Source organism: Rutidosis leptorrhynchoides, chromosome 6 (assembly GCF_046630445.1).
Source record: "Rutidosis leptorrhynchoides isolate AG116_Rl617_1_P2 chromosome 6, CSIRO_AGI_Rlap_v1, whole genome shotgun sequence".
NCBI classification, from domain to species: Eukaryota; Viridiplantae; Streptophyta; class Magnoliopsida; order Asterales; family Asteraceae; genus Rutidosis; species Rutidosis leptorrhynchoides.
The window spans coordinates 79,279,952-79,301,591 of record NC_092338.1 but is presented as its reverse complement, the minus strand read 5'-3'; the positions used below and the strand labels follow the sequence as shown (position 1 = coordinate 79,301,591).

The 21,640-nt window shown below is 35.1% G+C and overlaps 1 pseudogene; it reads right to left on the bottom strand.

The window, feature by feature from the left end:
• Positions 1-18,317: 18,317 nt before the first annotated feature.
• LOC139853799 (heat shock 70 kDa protein 3-like) lies at positions 18,318-19,533 on the bottom strand (annotated as a pseudogene).
• Positions 19,534-21,640: the final 2,107 nt, after the last annotated feature.

Below are 21,640 nucleotides of genomic sequence, written 5' to 3'. Positions count from 1 at the left end.
TTATATCTTCTTGGATTCTTTCCGGTAATCCTTTCACAAACGCGTCGATCTTCTCTTCCTCATCTTCGAATGCTCCCGGACACAATAGGCACAATTCTGTGAATCGTCTTTCGTACGTGGTAATATCAAATCCTTGGGTTCGTAACCCTCTAAGTTCTGTCTTGAGCTTATTGACCTCGGTTCTGGGACGGTACTTCTCGTTCATCAAGTGCTTGAATGCTGACCACGGTAGTGCGTACGCATCGTCTTGTCCCACTTGCTCTAGATAGGTATTCCACCATGTTAACGCAGAACCTGTGAAGGTATGCGTAGCGTACTTCACTTTGTCCTCTTCAGTACACTTACTTATGGAAAACACCGATTCGACCTTCTCGGTCCACCGTTTCAATCCGATCGGTCCTTCGGTTCCATCAAATTCCAAAGGTTTGCAGGCAGTGAATTCTTTGTAGGTGCATCCTACACGATTTCCTGTACTGCCAGATCCAAGGTTATTGTTGGTATGTAGCGCAGCCTGTACTGCGGCTATGTTTGAAGCTAGAAAAGTACGGAATTCCTCTTCATTCATATTCACGGTGTGTCGAGTAGTCGGTGCCATTTCCTTCAAAATAGTCAAATGGAACAAGTTAATCATACAGAATATTAAGAGTAGTTAATAGTATTTCGTAGCATAATATGAACTCATTTATAAAAGCTTTTTCTTCATATTAGCATTTTATAAGTTTAAATTCGGGTAGTACCTACCCGTTAAGTTCATACTTAGTAGCTAATATACAAATCAACTACTACAATTCTATATGAAAAACTGATTGTAATAATATTTCGCGTTCAAACTTTTATACAATATTTTACAAACTTACAATACCGCTTATTTTACATAAAGCATGAAATATAGCACACAATAACTTTGATACAAGATAGTTGTGAAGATAATTCTAGCTAGTACACAAGTCGTTCAGCAAAGGCAATAAAGACATGTAATTCATACGTCCAAAAACAAGTCATGCATTCTGGTTTTACTAGGACTACTTCCCATCCTTGGTCTTGTGGAACATAACCGTTATGGCCGTTGATAAGACAGCGTGTTGTAACGTCGTCAAAGGGACGAGGGTTACGTAATGACCAACAGTCTCGTAATAACCTAAAAACCTCATTTCTTACCCCAATTACCGACTCCGTCACTTGTGGGAACGTTTTGTTTAATAGTTGTAGCCCGATGTTCTTGTTCTCACTTTGGTGAGAAGCGAACATTACTAACCCGTAAGCATAACATGCTTCTTTATGTTGCATGTTAGCCGCTTTTTCTAAATCACGAAGTCCTATATTCGGATATACTGAGTCAAAATAATTTCTTAACCCGTTGCGTAAAATAGCATTTGGGTTCCCCGCAATATATGCGTCAAAGTAAACACATCGTAACTTATTGATTTGCCAATGTGATATCCCCCATCTTTCGAGCGAAAGCCTTTTATAAACCAAGGCATTCTTGGAACGTTCTTCGAATGTCTTACAAACTGATCTCGCCTTAAATAGTTGTGCCGAGGAATTCTGACCGACTCTAGACAAGATTTCATCAATCATGTCTCCAGGTAGGTCTCTTAAAATATTGGGTTGTCTATCCATTTTGTGTTTTTATACTGTAAAATAGACAAGAGTTAGATTCATAAAAAAATACTTATTAATACAAGCAATTTTTACATATATCATAAAGCATAAGCACACTATATTACATATATTACACCACACGAATACAACTATCTTATTCCGACTCGCTCGTTTCTTCTTGTTCGATTTTGGTTCATTTTGCCAAGTTTCTAGGGATATATGATGTTCCCCTAATACGAGCCGTCGTTGTCCACATTGGTTTAGAAAAACCTGGTGGTTTAGAGGTTCCCGGGTCATTGTTACAACTTAAGGACTTCGGGGGTTGACGATACATATAAAGTTCATCGGGGTTGGAATTAGATTTCTCTATTTTTATGCCCTTTCCCTTATTATTTTCTTTTGCCTTTTTAAATTCAGTTGGGGTAATTTCTATAACATCATCGGAATTCTCGTCGGAATCCGATTCATCGGAGAATTGGTAATCCTCCCAATATTTTGCTTCCTTGGCGGAAATACCATTGACCATAATTAACCTTGATCGGTTGGTTGAGGATTCTCTTTTACTTAACCGTTTTATTATTTCCCCCACCGGTTCTATTTCTTCTTCCGGTTCCGATTCTTCTTCCGGTTCCGATTCTTCTTCCGGTTCCGACTCTTCTTCCGGTTCCTCTTCGGGAACTTGTGAATTAGTCCACGAATCATTCCAATTTACATTTGACTCTTCATTATTATTAGGTGAGTCAATGGGAATTGTTCTAGAGGTAGACATCTATCACATAATATCAAAGTCGTTAAGAGATTAATATATCACATAATATTCATATGTTAAAAATGTATAGTTTCCAACAAAAATGTTAAGCAATCATTTTTAAAAAAAAACACGGTTGAAGTCCAGACTCACTAATGCATCCTAACAAACTCGATAAGACACACTAATGCAAATTTTCTGGTTCTCTAAGACCAACGCTCGGATACCAACTGAAATGTCCCGTTCTTATTGATTAAAAACGTTCCATATTAATTGATTTCGTTGCGAGGTTTTGACCTCTATATGAGACGTTTTTCAAAGACTGCATTCATTTTTAAAACAAACCATAACCTTTATTTCATAAATAAAGGTTTAAAAAGCTTTACGTAGATTATCAAATAATGATAATCTAAAATATCCTGTTTACACACGACCATTACATAATGGTTTACAATACAAATATGTTACATCGAAATCAGTTTCTTCAATGCAGTTTTTACACAATATCATACAAACATGGACTCCAAATCTTGTCCTTATTTTAGTATGCAACAGCGGAAGCTCTTAGTATTCACCTGAGAATAAACATGCTTTAAACGTCAACAAAAATGTTGGTGAGTTATAGGTTTAACCTATATATATATATCAAATCGTAACAATAGACCACAAGATTTCATATTTCAATACACATCCCATACATAGAGATAAAAATCATTCATATGGTGAACACCTGGTAACCGACATTAACAAGATGCATATATAAGAATATCCCCATCATTCCGGGACCCCCTTCGGATATGATATAAATTTTGAAGTACTAAAGCATCCGGTACTTTGGATGGGGTTTGTTAGGCCCAATAGATCTATCTTTAGGATTCGCGTCAATTAGGGTGTCTGTTCCCTAATTCTTAGATTACCAGACTTAATAAAAAGGGGCATATTCGATTTCGATAATTCAACCATAGAATGTATTTTCACGTACTTGTGTCTATTTTGTAAATCATTTATAAAACCTGCATGTATTCTCATCCCAAAAATATTAGATTTTAAAAGTGGGACTATAACTCACTTTCACAGATTTTTACTTCGTCGAGAAGTAAGACTTGGCCACTGCTGATTCACGAACCTATAACAATATATACATATATATTAAAGTATGTTTAAAATATATTTACAACACTTTTAATATATTTTGATGTTTTAAGTTTATTAAGTCAGCTGTCCTCGTTAGTAACCTACAACTAGTTGTCCACAGTTAGATGTACAGAAATAAATCGATAAATATTATCTTGAATCAATCCACGACCCAGTGTATACGTATCTCAGTATTGATCACAACTCAAACTATATATATTTTGGAATCAACCTCAACCCTGTATAGCTAACTCCAACATTCACATATAGAGTGTCTATGGTTGTTCAAAAATATATATAGATGTGTCGACATGATAGGTCGAAACATTGTATACATGTCTATGGTATCTCAAGATTACATAATATACAATACAAGTTGATTAAGTTATGGTTGGAATAGATTTGTTACCAATTTTCACGTAGCTAAAATGAGAAAAATTATCCAATCTTGTTTTACCCATAACTTCTTCATTTTAAATCCATTTTGAGTGAATCAAATTGCTATGATTTCATATTGAACTCTATTTTATGAATCTAAATAGAAAAGTATAGGTTTATAGTCGGAAAAATAAGTTACAAGTTGTTTTTGTAAAGGTAGTCATTTCAGTCGAAAGAACAACGTCTAGATGACCATTTTAGAAAACATACTTCCACTTTGAGTTTAACCATAATTTTTGGATATAGTTTCATGTTCATAATAAAAATTATTTTCTCAGAATAACAACTTTTAAATCAAAGTTTATCATAGTTTTTAATTAACTAACCCAAAATAGCCCGCGGTGTTACTACGACGGCGTAAATCCGGTTTTACGGTGTTTTTCGTGTTTCCAGGTTTTAAATCATTAAGTTAGCATATCATATAGATATAGAACATGTGTTTAGTTAATTTTAAAAGTCAAGTTAGAAGGATTAACTTTTGTTTGCGAACAAGTTTAGAATTAACTAAACTATGTTCTAATGATTACGAGTCTAAACCTTCGAATAAGATAGTTTTATATATATAAATCGAATGATGTTATGAACATCTTTACTACCTCAAGTTTAGTAGGTAAACCTACTGGAAGTGACAAGAAATGATCTAGCTTCAAAGGATCTTGGATGGCTTGAAAGTTCTTGAAGTAGGATCATGACACAAAAACAAGTTCAAGTAAGATTTTTACTCGAATTAAGATAGTTTATAGTTATAGAAATTGAATCAAAGTTTGAATATGAATATTACCTTGAATAAGAAAGATAACCTACTGTATATAACAAAGGTTTCTTGATCTTAGATGAATACTTGGAATAGATTAGAAAGCTTGGAAGTAAATTAGTAAACTTGAAGGGATTTTTGAAGTGTTCTTGAAGTGTTCTTCCTATGATGATTATAGCTTGATTCTTGAAGTGATTTTTGATGAAGATGATGATTAACTACTGGAAAAATACGTTCATAATAGTGTGTGTGTGTTGAGAGAGAATTAGAAAGAGAATTGGAAGTGAAATGGAGTGAATGATGAGTGGTAATTGGTGAGTGGTGAGTGGGGTTAAAAGGAGTTCTAGTTAGTTGACTAGCTCATGGTAGAAGTTAAAATTGATTAGACATACATGACATAATCAAGAGTGGAATCCCATGCTAGTTCCTATTGGTATATACTCATAGTAAGTACGTTTTGAAGCTGTGTATAATACGGGTAAGAATACGACTAGAATTCTTGATGAAAGAAAAGAATGGAAAAGTAACTGTAACCATTTTCGTTAAGTATGAGTGTTTTGATATATGTCTTGAAGTCTTCCAAAAGTATTTTAATACATCTAAATACACTACATGTATATACATTTTAACTGAGTCGTTAAGTCATCGTTAGTCGTTACATGTAAGTGTTGTTTTGAAACCTTTAAGTTAACGATCTCAATTAATGTTGTTAACCCATTGTTTATTATATCTAATGAGATGTTAAATTATTATATTATCATGATATTATGATATATTAATATATCTTAATATGATATATATACATTTAAATGTCGTTACAACGATAATCGTTACATATATGTCTCGTTTCGAAATCCTTAAGTTAGTAGTCTTGTTTATATGTATATAACTCATTGTTAATATACTTATGGAGATACTTACTTATCATAATCTCATGTTAACCATATGTATATCCATATATATATATATCGTCATGTCGTTTTTACAAGTTTTAACGTTCGTGAATCGCCGGTCAACTTGGGTGGTCAATTGTCTATATGAAACATATTTCAATTAATCAAGTCTTAACAAGTTTGATTGCTTAACATGTTGGAAATATTTAATCATGTAAATATCAATCTCAATTAATATATATAAACATGGAAAATTTCGGGTCACTACACACCAAATTTTGCAACAAGTGTAAAAGAAATGGTCATAGCGCGGTGAAGTGTGAAGTCTATGGACCAGGGGTTAACAGAACAAAAGGAACAAATGGTGTTGGAACGAGTAATGGCGGAGCAAGTAGTGTCGGAGCAAATTATGCCAATGTAGTTTGTTATAAATGTGGAAAACTGGGCCACATTATTAGAAATTTCCCGAACCAGGAGAACACGAATGGACAAGTCTGCGGAAGAGTTTTCAATATTAATGCGGCAGAGGCACAAGAAGACCTGGAGCTTGTTATGGGTACATTTCTTATTGACAATAAATCTGCTTACGTTTTATTTGATTCGGGTGCGGATAGAAGCTATATGAGTAGAGATTTTTGAACTAAATTAAGTTGCCCATTGACGTCTTTAGATAGTAATTTTTTACTCGAATTAGCAAATGGTAAATTAATTTCAGCAGATAATATATGCCGGAATCGAGAAATTAAACTGGTTAGCGAAACATTTAAGATTGACTTGATACCAGTAGAGTTAGGGAGTTTTGATGTGATAATTGGTAAGGACTGGTTGAAAGAAGTGAAAGCAGAGATCGTTTGTTACAAAAATGCAATTCGCATTATACGAGAAAAAGGAAAACCCTTAATGGTGTACGGAGAAAAGGGCAACATGAAGCTACATCTTATTAGTAATTTGAAGGCACAAAAACTAATAAGAAAAGGTTGCTATGCTGTTCTAGCACACGTCGAGAAAGTACAAACTGAAGAAAAGAGCATCAATGATGTTCCCGTCGCAAAAGAATTTTCCGATGTATTTCCGAAAGAATTACCGGGATTACCCCCACATCGATCCGTTGAATTTCAAATAGATCTTGTACCAGGAGCTGACCAATAGCTCGTGCTCCTTACAGAATCGCACCCAGCGAGATGAAAGAACTGCAAAGTCAATTACAAGAACTTTTAGAACGTGGTTTCATTCGACCAAGCACATCACCGTGGGGAGCTCCTGTTTTGTTTGTCAAGAAGAAAGATGGTACATTCAGGTTGTGTATCGACTACAGAGAGTTGAATAAACTTACCATCAAAAACCGTTATCCACTGCCTAGAATTGACGACTTATTTGATCAACTACAAGGCTCGTCGGTTTATTCGAAAATCGATTTACGTTCTGGATATCATCAAATGCGAGTAAAGGAGGATGATATTCCAAAAACTGCTTTTAGGACGCGTTATGGTCATTACGAGTTTATGGTTATGCCGTTTGGATTGACTAACGCACCAGCTGTGTTCATGGACCTTATGAACCGAGTGTGTGGGCCATATCTTGACAAGTTTGTCATTGTTTTCATCGATGACATACTTATTTACTCAAAGAATGATCAAAAGCACGAAGAACATTTGAGAAAAGTGCTAGAAGTATTGAGGAAAGAAAAACTGTACGCTAAGTTTTCAAAGTGTGCATTTTGGTTAGAAGAAGTTCAATTCCTCGGTCATATAGTGAACAAAGAAGGTATCCAGGTGGACCCGGCAAAGATTGAAACCGTTGAAAAGTGGGAAACCCCAAAAACTCCGAAGCATATACGTTAATTTTTAGGACTAGCTGGTTACTACAGAAGGTTCATCAAAGACTTTTCCAGAATAGCAAAACCCTTGACTGCATTAACGCATAAAGAGAAGAAATTTGAATGGAAGGATGAACAAGAGAAAGCGTTCCAGTTATTGAAGAAAAAGCTAACTACATCACCTATATTGTCATTGCCTGAAGGGAATGATGATTTTGTGATTTATTGTGATGCATCAAAGCAAGGTCTCGGTTGTGTATTAATGCAACGAACAAAGGTGATTGCTTATGCGTCTAGACAATTGAAGATTCACGAATAAAATTATACGACGCATGATTTGGAATTAGGCACGGTTGTTTTTGCATTAAAGACTTGGAGGCACTACTTATATGGGGTCAAAAGTATTATATATACCGACCACAAAAGTCTTCAACACATATTTAATCAGAAACAACTGAATATGAGGCAGCGTAGGTGGATTGAATTGTTGAATGATTACGACTTTGAGATTCGTTACCACCCGGGGAAGGCAAATGTGGTAGCCGACGCCTTGAGCAGGAAGGACAGAGAACCCATTCGAGTAAAATCTATGAATATAATGATTCACAATAACCTTACTACTCAAATAAAGGAGGCGCAACAAGGAGTTTTAAAAGAGGGAAATTTAAAGGATGAAATACCCAAAGGATCGGAGAAGCATATTAATATTCGGGAAGACGGAACCCGATATAGGGCTGAAAGGATTTGGGTACCAAAATTTGGAGATATGAGAGAAATGGTACTTAGAGAAGCTCATAAAACCAGATACTCAATACATCCTGGAACGGGGAAGATGTACAAGGATCTCAAGAAACATTTTTGGTGGCCGGGTATGAAATCCGATGTTGCTAAATACGTAGGAGAATGTTTGACGTGTTCTAAGGTCAAAGATGAGCATCCGAAACCATCAGGTCTACTTCAACAACCCGAAATCCCGGAATGGAAATGGGAAAACATTAGCATGGATTTCATCACTAAATTTCCAAGGACTGCAAGTGGTTTTGATACTATTTGGGTAATAGTTGATCGTCTCACCAAATCAGCACACTTCCTGCCAATAAGAGAAGATGACAAGATGGAGAAGTTAGCACGACTGTATTTGAAGGAAGTCATCTCCAGACATGGAATACCAATCTCTATTATCTCTGATAGGGATGGCAGATTCATTTCAAGATTCTGGCAGACATTACAGCAAGCATTAGAAACTCGTCTAGACATGAGTACTGCCTATCATCCACAAACTGATGGGTAGAGTGAAAGGATGATACAAACGCTTGAAGACATGCTTCGAGCATGTGTTATTGATTTCGGAAATAGTTAGGATCGACATCTACCGTTAGCAGAATTTTCCTACAACAACAGCTACCATTCAAGCATTGAGATGGCGCCGTTTGAAGCACTTTATGGTAGAAAGTGCAGGTCTCCGATTTGTTAGAGTGAAGTGGGGGATAGACAGATTACGGGTCCGGAGATAATACATGAAACTACCGAGAAGATCATCCAAATTCAACAACGGTTGAAAACCGCCCAAAGTCGACAAAAGAGCTATGCTGACATTAAAAGAAAAGATATAGAATTTGAAATTAGAGAGATGGTCATGCTTAAAGTTGCACCTTGGAAAGGCGTTGTTCGATTTGGTAAACGAGGGAAATTAAATCCAAGGTATATTGGACCATTCAAGATTATTGATCGTGTCGGACCAGTAGCTAACCGACTTGAGTTACCTCAACAACTCGCGGCTGTACATAACACTTTCCACGTCTCGAATTTGAAGAAATGTTTTGCTAAAGAAGATCTCACTATTCCATTGGACGAAATCCAAATCAATGAAAAACTTCAATTCATTGAAGAACCCGTTGAAATAATGGATCGTGAGGTTAAAAGACTTAAACAAAACAAGATACCAATTGTTAAGGTTAGATGGAATGCTCGTAGAGGACCCGAGTTCACCTGGGAATGAGAAGATCAGATGAAGAAGAAATACCCGCACTTATTTCCAGAAGATACGTCAACACCTCCAACTGCTTAAAATTTCGGGATGAAATTTATTTAACGGGTAGGTACTGTAGTGACCCGAACTTTTCCATTTTTATATATATTAAATGAAATTGTTATTTACATGATTAAGTGTTTCCAACATGTTAAGCAATCAAACTTGTTAAGACTTGATTAATTGAAATAGGTTTCATATAGACAATTGACCACCCAAGTTGACCAGTTATTCACGAACGTTAAAACTTGTAAAAACTATATGATGACATATATATGGTTATATATATAGTTAACATGATATTATGATAATTAAACATATCATTAAGTATATTAAAAATGAACTACATATGTAAAAACAAGACTACTAACTTAATGATTTTGAAACGAGACATATATGTAACGATTATCGTTGTAAAGACATTTAATGTATATATATCATATTAAGAGATATTCGTACATCATAATATCATGATAATATAATAATTTAAAATCTATTTTGATATAATAAACAATGGGTTAACAACATTTAACAAGATCGTTAACCTAAAGGTTTCAAAACAACATTTACATGTAACGACTAACGATGACTTAACAACTCAGTTAAAATGTATATACATGTTGTGTTTTAATATGTATTCATACACTTTTTAAAGACTTCAAGACACTTATCAAAATACTTCTACTTAACAAAAATGCTTACAATTACATCCTCGTTCAGTTTCATCAACAATTCTACTCGTATGCACCCGTATTCGTACTCGTACAATACACAGCTTTTAGATGTATGTACTATTGGTATATACACTCCAATGATCAGCTCTTAGCAGCCCATGTGAGTCACCTAACACATGTGGGAACCATCATTTGGTAACTAGCATGAAATATCTCATAAAATTACAAAAATATGAGTAATCATTCATGAATTATTTACAAGAAAACAAAATTACATATCCTTTATATCTAATCCATACACCAACGACCAAAAACACCTACAAACACTTTCATTCTTCAATTTTCTTCATCTAATTGATCTCTCTCAAGTTCAATCTTCAAGTTCTAAGTGTTCTTCATAAATTCCAAAAGTTCTAGTTTCATAAAATCAAGAATACTTCCAAGATTGCAAGTTTACTTCCAAGTTTTATAAATCCATTCCAAGTAATCATCCAAGATCAAGAAACCTTTGTTACTTACAGTAGGTTATCTTTCTAATACAAGGTATTAATCATATTCAAACTTTAATTCAATTTCTATAACTATAACAATCTTATTTCGAGTGAAAATCTTACTTGAACTGTTTTCGTGTCATGATTCTGCTTCAAGAACTTTCAAGCCATCCAAGGATCCTTTGAAGCTAGATCTATTTTTTTCATTTCCAGTAGGTTTATCCAAGGAACTTGAGGTAGTAATGATGTTCATAATATCATTCGATTCATACATATAAAGCTATCTTATTCGAAGGTTTAAACTTGTAATCACTAGAACATAGTTTAATTAATTCTAAACTTGTTCGCAAATAAAAGTTAATCCTTCTAACTTGACTTTTAAAATCAACTAAACACATGTTCTATATCTATATGATATGCTAACTTAATGATTTAAAACCTGGAAACACGAAAAACACCGTAATACCGGATTTACGCCGTCGTAGTAACACCGCGCGCTGTTTTGGGTTAGTTAATTAAAAACTATGATAAACTTTGATTTAAAAGTTGTTATTCTGGGAAAATTTTTTTTATTATGAACATGAAACTATATCCAAAAATCATTGTTAAACTCAAAGTGGAAGTATGTTTTCTAAAATGGTCATCAAGACGTCGTTATTTCGACTGAAATGACTACCTTTACAAAAATGACATGTAACTTATTTTTCCGACTATAAACCTATACTTTTATGTTTAGATTCATAAAATAGAGTTCAATATGAAACCATAGCAATTTGATTCACTCAAAACGGATTTAAAATGAAGAAGTTATGGGTAAAACAAGATTGGATAATTTTTCTCATTTTAGCTACGTGAAAATTGGTAACAAATCTATTCCAACCATAACTTAATCAACTTGTATTGTATATTATGTAATCTTGAGATACCATAGACACGTATACAATGTTTCTACCTATCATGTCGACACATCTATATATATTTCGGAACAACCATAGACACTCTATATGTGAATGTTGGAGTTAGCTATACAGGGTTGAGGTTGATTCCAAAATATATATAGTTTGAGTTGTGATCAATACTGAGATACATATACACTGGGTCGTGGATTGATTCAAGATAATATTTATCGATTTATTTCTGTACATCTAACTGTGGACAACTGGTTGTAGGTTACTAACGAGGACAGCTGACTTAATAAACTTAAAACATCAAAATATATTAAAAGTGTTGTAATTATATTTTGATCATACTTTGATATATGTGTACATATTTGTATAGGTTCGTGAATCGATCCGTGGCCAAGTCTTATTTTCGAGGAAGGAAATATCTGTGAAAGTGAGTTATAGTCCCACTTTTAAAATTTAATATTTTTGGGATGAGAATACATGCAGGTTTTATAAATGATTTACAAAATAGACACAAGTACGTGAAACTACATTCTATGGTTGAATTATCGAAATCGAATATGCCCCTTTTTATTAAGTCTGGTAATCTAAGAATTAGGGAACAGACATCCTAATTGACGCGAATCCTAAAGATAGATCTATTGGGCCTAACAAACCCCATCCAAAGTACCGGATGCTTTAGTACTTCAAAATTTATATCATATCCGAAGGGTGTCCCGGAATGATGGGGATATTCTTATATATGCATCTTGTTAATGTCGGTTACCAGGTGTTCACCATATGCATGATTTTTATCTCTATGTATGGGATGTGTATTAAAATATGAAATCTTGTGGTCTATTGTTACGATTTGATATATATAGGTTAAACCTATATCTCACCAACATTTTTGTTGACGTTTAAAGCATATTTATTCTCAGGTGAATACTAAGAGCTTCCGCTGTTGCATACTAAAATAAGGACAAGATTTGGAGTCCATGTTTGTATGATATTGTGTAAAAACTGCATTCAAGAAACTGATTTCGATGTAACATATTTGTATTGTAAACCATTATGTAATGGTCGTGTGTAAACAGGATATTTTAGATTATCACTATTTGATAATCTACGTAAAGCTTTTTAAACCTTTATTTATGAAATAAAGGTTATGGTTTGTTTTAAAAATGAATGCAGTCTTTGAAAAACGTCTCATATAGAGGTCAAAACCTCGCAACGAAATCAATTAATATGGAACGTTTTTAATCAATAAGAACGGGACATTTCAGTTGGTATTGGAGATGTTTGTTTGAAATTTGACTCGGGAATGGAGTTAGTTTTGCATAATGTAAAACACGTTCCGGATATGAGACTTAATGTTATTTCAACAGACATTCTTGATGATGATGGTTATTATAACGGTTTTGGTAATGGTATTTGGAAACTAACTCTTGGTTCTATGATAATGGGAAGAGGCAAGAAAGACTCAAGATTATACATAACGCGTTCGAAGATCATCCAGAACATTGTTAACGCATTGGATAATGTTGATTCTACCGAGTTGTGGCATAAAAGACTTGGCCACATGAGTGAAAAAGGGATGTCTATCTTATTTAAGAAGAATGTGTTGTCGGGTGTTAGTGATATTAATTTGAGTAAGTTATCTCACTGTTTGGCAGGAAAACAGACCAGAGTTGTGTTTAAGAGTAATTCTCCTTTTCGAATGGAGAACGTACTTGATCTAGTACATTCAGATGTGTGTGGGCCTATGAAGACTATGACACTTGGTGGATGTTCCTACTTTGTTACATTCATCGATGATCATTCCAGGAAGGTGTGGGTTTATACCTTAAAGTCAAAGGATCAAGTATTTGAAAAGTTTAAAGAATTTCATGCACTAGTTGAAAGGCAAATGGGGAAGAAACTCAAGTGTATTCGGACTGATAATGGTGGTGAATACATTGGCAGATTTGATGCTTATTGTAAGGAGAATGGTATTCGGCATCAAAAGACTCCACCAAAGACACCTCAGTTGAATGGCTTAGCAGAAAGGATGAACAGAACTTTGATTGAGAGAGTTAGATGTTTGCTTTCACATGCAGGGTTGTCCGATTCCTTTTGGGGTGAGGCTTTAAATACGGCAGTTCATATTATTAATCTAACCCCTTGTGTACCTTTGCGTTTTGATGTTTCTAACAGGGTTTGGAGCGGCAAAGATGTTTCTTACTGTCATTTACGAGTCTTTGGATGTAAAGCATTTGTTCATGTTCCCAAAGATGAAAGGTCAAAGCTTGATATGAAGACTAAACCATGTGTATTCCTAGGTTACGGTGAAAATGATTTTTTGTACAGGTTATATGATCCAGTTAAGAATAAACTCGTACGAAGCCGAGATGTTGTGTTTACAGAAGATCAGATGTTAAAAGATGTTGATAAGACAGATTCAGTTCCTCAACCTAGTGCTGATCTTGTTGATTTGGATCCAGTTACTCCACAACATGTTGGAGATGATGTTCATAATGATGAACATGGTACTGATGATGATTATGCTCTGGAGCAGGTAGAGATTCCAGTACCAGATGTGCCCCCATTTGTCCCACTTATGTGGTCTACCCGAGACCGTCATCCTTCTGTTAGATATTCTGCTGATGAGTATGTATTACTCACTGATGGGGGAGAGCCAGAGTGTTATGCAGAAGCTATGAAAGATGAGCATAAGAAGGAGTGGGGTGAAGCCATGCAAGATGAGATGAATTCCTTACAAGAGAACAATACTTATGAGCTGGTGAAGTTACCTAAAGGCAAGAGAGCTTTGAAAAACAAATTTTTATTCACAGTGAAGACAATGAGCTTACTTCACAACCAAGGTATAAAGCTAGGTTAGTCGTTAAAGGATTCAGCCAGAAAAAGGGTATTGATTTTGATGAGATTTTCTCACCGGTTGTGAAGATGGGATCTATTCGAGTGGTTCTTGGGTTAGCTGCTAGTCTTGATCTTGAGGTTGAATAGATGGATGTCAAGACTGCTTTTCTTCACGGTGATTTGGATAAGGAAATCTACATGATGCAACCTGAAGGTTTTCGGGTTAAGGTAAAGAAAATTATGTTTGTAGACTTCAGAAAAGTCTATATGGGTTGAAGCAAGCACCGAGACAGTGGTATAAGGAGTTTGAGTCGGTTATAGGAAAGTAAGGCTACCTAAAAACAACTTCAGATCATTGTGTTTTCTTTCAGTGGTTTGGTGATGATGATTTCATCATATTGTTGTTATACGTTGATGATATGTTAATTGTTGGTAAAAATATTAAAAGAATTACGCAATTGAAGCGAGAATTGAGCAAGTCTTTTGCTATGAAAGACTTGGGACCAGCAAAACAGATTCTTGGCATTCGGATTTCTAGATATAGAGGTGCTAAGACGTTACATATATCACAAGAGCAATACATTGAAAAGGTGCTTAGTAGATTCAACATGAAAAATGATAAAGTGGTTAGTTCCCCTCTTACTAACAACTTTAAGCTAACAAATAGAGATTGCCCTACTTCAAAGGAGGATGTTAAGGAGATGGATAAAGTTCCATATGCTTCAGCGGTTGGTAGCTTGATGTATGCTATGGTGTGTACTAAGCCTGATATAGCTCATGCGGTAGGTGTTGTTAGTCGGTTTATGTCAAATCCGGATAAAAAGCATTGGGAAGCAGTTAAATGGATTATGAGATGCTTACGAGGTACTTCAAAGTTAGGTATCACATTCGGAAATGGAGAGCCGGTGCTTGTTGGTTATATAGACTCATATATGGCAGGAAACAAAGATAATATGAAATCCACTTCTGGATATTTGATGACTTTCGCAGGGGGAGCAGTTTCATGGCAATCAAGGTTACAAAAGTGTGTTGCATTGTCTACGACCGAGGCTGAGTATATGGCAGCAATAGAAGCGTGCAAAAAACTATTGTGGATGAAAAGGTTTCTTCAAGACCTTAGGTTTAAGCAACCACGATATGTGGTTCTTTGTGATAATGAGAGTGCGATTCATTTGGCTAGAAATTCTATGTATCATAAGCAGACAAAACATATAGATGTGCGGTATCATTGGATTAGAGAACGTCTTGAAGATGGTTTGTTTGAACTTGATAAAGTTCACACCGATGATAATGGTTCTGACATGTTCACAATGGCTTTAGCAAGTGAGAAGCTTAAGGTATGTTTCTCGATCGCCGGGATGGCGATCTCTTCCTCATAATCGGAAAGGGGGAGATTTGTTGGGTTTTATGTGGTTTCCAATATGAGGAAGTCATAGTCCAAATGTCCAAAGCCCAACAAAAATAGGCCCAAGTTGTTGTTTTACTTAGTCAACATCTGTGGGCATCTTTTATCTCATGCTTCCAGCTAATTTCTAGCTACTTTCTCATTCAAGAGTGCAAAGTGAGATCAAGAAAAAAGAGTGAAACCCCATTTTCGTCTATAGTGACAGCAGCTCAGTAAATCGACGATCCCCGGAGATCCGACCGTTGAATCTTCATCAAATTTGAGTTGTGTCTTCCTGACGTCAGTACCAAGGTTTTCAACCGTTGAATTCGTCTAAAGAGATATGTAGCTTGAGTTATAGCTTCTTGATCAGACTGCAGTTTTTGGGTGAAATCATTCCTCTTTTGTCTTTAATTGTTTCATATACTTGTTGATTGTTGTAGTTCAAGAGTATGATGATGTTGTACACCTCTAGTTGATCTAGAGAAGGATTATTGTATTGCTCTCTTGTTGATGATAGTGTAATATAAGTGGCTTACGAATCTCGTGGTTTTTACTCTCGATTTTGAGAGGTTTTCCACGTAAAAAGTCTCGTGTGTATTGTGTGTGCTTATTTATTTCGTATTTGCTGATTTGGGACATAATTGGGGCTGATTTGTGGTGATTGTGGTATACCTTATTTGTTAGTTTCCTCACGGGTTCATACGGGTCAGGAAATGTTTGTCAAACGGATGTTTGTTTCCGTTTTGTAGATTGCCCGTTGTGACTATTTTCCCATCAATTTTCGTTATATTTGGTTATATTGTGTTTCTTGAAAGGTTTATTTGTAAGTATTTGATATGCATTGCTTATTGTATAGCTATATATTTTGGATTTTATTACATTTTGGTTTCTAATTTCTCGTTCTAGTTTCATCTTGTTTAACCTAAACTATTGCATAATGTAAGTGACTAAACCACTCATGCCAAACACAGACAAAATGAGTAGGTTGGATTGACATGAACAATAGCTATAAATCCATCAGTAAGAATCTATATACCTTCTAAATGTTCCCTGTGACTATCACAAGCACATATAGCAACTTCTAAAGTACATTATAATTTATAATAATTATAATTATAATATACTAATATATAACAGATAGAAACCCACTATATTTGCAGCAACTATCTCTCATAATTTAGAAGATGGTCATGGCGCTATAAACTTTTTGGTTACAAACTATGGAACACTGGATAATTGATATACATCATACATGATTGACTTTTGTTGTATGTATCATATGAATTGTGTAAAAAATATATTTCACACTTGAAGTTTGCACGTAAAGTATAGCAGGTACTCAGATATATGATTTAATCTTCTATAATTAGATATTGCAATATGGGCGGGTAATCTAACAGGTCAAAATGGGTCGGTGTGCCTGTCAAATTTGAGAAAACTTGTTATAAAAATAAGGAATTCAATGATGCCTCAATGTTCATCAACCGCTAATTTGTAAAATAGACTGGAATTTTCTTAGATGATCTTGAAGTTAAATCTAACTAATACTTCTGATCAATTGATTCTGAAGTTCGATATGTATATGGTGCATAAGAAAAAGTCTGATAACAATTGACCACTGTGTTACTGAATTTTATCTTAAAATCTACACATAATGTGATAGAAAATAAGAAAATAGAAATTACAACGGCAACAGATTATGAACTTTATAAACTGATATTGATAAGAAATTTAAATGTAGCAGCAGCACTAGTTTTGAAGAACAATACTAAGAAGAGTAAATAGGAAATTGATGATGATTGTTATTGAATGATGATGACGAAACACAGAAAATTAAATCCGTGAGATCTCAACAAGAGAATCCCCAAGCCATATTGGCCGTTACCAAAACACACACATAAAACCTGAATCCCCTCCCCTAACTGACTAACACAATATATAAGGAGTTTCTATTGGGCTTGGCCTTTACTATCATTATTGGGATTGGGCTTGGCTTTGACTATTCTCTATCATAATGTCAATTGTATTAATGATCCATGGTTTTAAATGTCTAGTAACCAAGTTCTTAGATTGTTGTTTTATCTCAAAACAAAATTAGGTAACGAATTAAATAAAGTCCACTTATTGTTTTAGGAAAGTGATTACATGATCTATACCCTATACGACTCTGAAGTCTTTCTATAGCAGAAGATCAAGCTAGCCTCTCACTCCACAGTATTAAACACAAGATTGCCATTTTACAACATCACCCCAAATAACTAAGAAAACAATGTTGAAATTGATCCGATTGGTTCTTGAATATCGTGAAATCACTTTCTCATTTAAGTATTTCTACCCTACAAGTCTCGGATTAACAAAATCCTAACTGAGATAAGACAAGAATGGGATTTGATTGGCAGCCAACAATAATTCAAACCCAAAGTATCATATAGAATGTGTGTTTTTCAAGTAAATCGTAATATGTTAGATGACACTAACATTGATCACCAACATATTACACACTTTCAATATCAGAATAAAGAAAAATAAACAAAATAAAGTTATATTCACACTCACTTTCATTCTCTTATATCAAGCATCTTCAGAGCCCAACCTTACTCAACATCTTCTATATTTCATCCATGGAAAAAATTCCACTCCGATCGATTTCTATACTTCTTTGATTAAAAGTTGATTCCAACATTGTAGAGACACGCAAAATACCATTGACGTCCATTTTAAAGTATAATGTTACCTTCTGTTCACCTGCACGGCCTGGTGGCACACCATGGAGAGTAAGTTCATCAAGGAAGATGTTGTCCTTAGTTTTCTTACTCTCACCCTCATACACTCTGATCTTTATACTTGTTTGATTGTAGGAAAGTGTTTGATAAACAACTCGCTTCATGAAAGGTATTGGTGTATTCCTTGGTATCAAAACACTCATTATCTCATAGTCAAGTCTTATGCCAAGGGACAGAGGCATAACATCTGAAAGTACCAAATCCGGCAAATTTTTATTGCCGTTACCAGTTAAATTTGCAGCTAAGACTGCTGCACTAAAGCCACAGCTTCATCCTCATTAATGCTTTTACAAAGTGGTTTCCAATCAAAAACTCCGTCAACAATTCTTGTACCTTGGGAATCCTAGTCGAGCCACCAACAAACACTATATCATCAACTTTATTTTTATCCATATTACCATGTATTAAACAACTTTCAAACATGCTCAATGCACTTCTTGATGAAACCAACATTTAACTACTCAAACTTTGCGCGTGTATATTTCATTGTAAAATCAATTCCCTCATACAAGCAATCGATTCCAATTAAAGTCTGAGATGTTGAGGACAGATCCCTCTTTGCTTTCTCACAATCAACTTTCAACCTTCCCATCGCTCTTGTATCATTATTGACATCTTTCTTTTCTCTTTTCTTGAATTCTTGTATACAGTGATTAACCATAGCCTTGTCGAAATCCTCTCCACCCAGATGTGTGTCACCACCCACCACTTTAACATTAATCGTTCCCTCCTTAGATATTGTTAAAAGGGACACATCGAATGTTCCCCCACCTAAGTCAAAAATGAGGACATTTTTCTCATTTGGGAGGTTTCTATTAGCAATTTTGTCAAGACCATATGCGATTGCAGCTGTTGTAGGCTCATTAACTAAGCGCAAGACATTAGTCCAATGAGTGTGCCAGCATCCTTTGTTGCATGTCTTTGGTTGGCACTAAAATATGCAGGCACCGTAATCACGACATCCGTAACCGTTGTTCTAAGGTATGCTTCTGCAGCAACGTCTTGTTTGCAATGTGGCATGTTTGCCCCGTACAAAACCATCGTGTACGATTCGTCAACAACAGGATCTTTACACGGTCAAGTACTACATGCTATTTGAAAACCAGTTTACATTCATAAAAACACAGTGTTTACAAAAGATAATGTGACACAGAGGTCATTACAAAGCCATTATTCAAATAACATAAGTTGCGAATGCAAATTAAAAGTTTCATGATTGAGACATCTCTAAGTAATGCAGCGGAAATCTAACACAGCAGGTCCTTAACAGTAAGTCTAAACACCAAGACAGCAAGTCTAACAGCGGTAGCAACAAACCTCTAAGCACCTGAGAAAACATCCTTAAAAATGTCAACAATAATGTTGGTGAGCTATAGTTTAAATTGTAACAGTAATATAAGATTGACCACGAGATTTCAATGTTTCAAAACAGTATGAAAAGCATATGTATAACCGTGGGCACATGGTAACTAGACTTAACGTAAATATAAATATCACCCCCTAAAAGTACACCCGGCGAGTGCGTATGTCCTCGAAGTATTAAACACCCATTAAATGCTAGCGCGACTAGCCCGAGTGGGGATGTCAAACCCTATGGATCTATATCTAAGATTCGCGTCTACCGGTTCAAAAACCAATAGTTAAATGTTACCGTGCTAAGGGGAAAGTTTATGCCGTTATATAACCCACACATATGTAAATTTTAATTACTCGGGTCAAGTAAGTAAAACATAAAAAGTGCATGTATTCTCAGTCCCAAAAATAGTATAAGTAAAAAGGGATGCTATAACTCACAGTGATAAAAGCGATAAAGTCGGTAATGAAAGTGTGCAAGTAGTAAGTCGGTCCGAAAGGTCGTCAACCTAAATCAAAGGTTACTAGGTTAGTAGGTTGTCCTTATAAGTTCTGATAGTGCATAAAATAAGTTTACGTGTCATCATCATCATCATTCATCATCACAAAAGCTAAGTAAGTTTGACAAGAATAGAGATCGAAACAATATGCTGACTTCGGTCAGCTGTTACGACCTCTACGTAAATCGAAAAGACGCGTAATCAGTGGATATGGCTCCGTATGTGAGTCCCCTAGTTGCTGACCAATTTCCAGAACCAAACTCGTCTTTGTTTGACCGTGGCGACGGTTTAAGTGCGAGTAGGTCAGAAATTTCTGCACAACGTTAATAGGGTGTAACGACTTTCGGAAGGCCATAAATCCTAAACTGTAACTCGGATTAAGATGAGATCTAAATGGAAAATCATCTACTCGAACCGAAATAACTGAAAATAAACTTTCCAGTAGTCCAGGTTACTGATCAGATCCCTAAAAACAGTGAACAAGTGCTCCAGTGGGGTTCTTGGTTCTTGATGCTCATCACGGTTCTCATCCTTGATGCTTGTAGCTTCAAGTGTACAACTCGTTGATGGTTTAGCATCACTTTTGACCAAGATTATACCATCAATACACAATATGTTAAGACCAAGTAATAACACAACTCATTTAAGAGTCTTAGATGGATGATGAACCAATGTTAGATCATATCCTTAGTCTTAACACAAATACAAGCCCTATTTACAAACAAAGTTACAAACTTTACATCAATCAAATAAGTATGAACATGATCTAAGTCAAATGAAGTGATGGAACCCTAAGCTAGAGAGCTTGGATCCCTTTCACATAAGTTATAAGGTCACAAAGCTAGAAAGCTTGAACCTTTAGTGTTCTTGAAGATCTTGAAGCATAAAGCTTAGATCTTTAAGTTACATGAAGACCATAAACACAAGTTTTGATCTTTATAACAAATTAATGAGATCATAAGTTAGAAAACTTAGATCCAACAGAAGATATGAAGATCCAAGCTAGAAAGCTTGCATCTTGATTGTTCTTGAAGATCTTGAAGCATAAAGCTTGGATCTTTAAGTTACATGAAGATTACAAACACAAGTTTGAATCTTTATAATAAAATAGCAAGATTAAAGTAAGAAAATATAGATCTACAAAGTGGGTGAAGATTCAAATCTAAAAAGCTTGAATCTTCCATGTTCTTGAAAGATTCAAATCCATGTTTGAATCTACAAGATGTAATCAAGATCAAAAGCTAAAAAGATTGATCTTCTAAAGAATGATGATGATGGTTAAAAAATGATGAAGA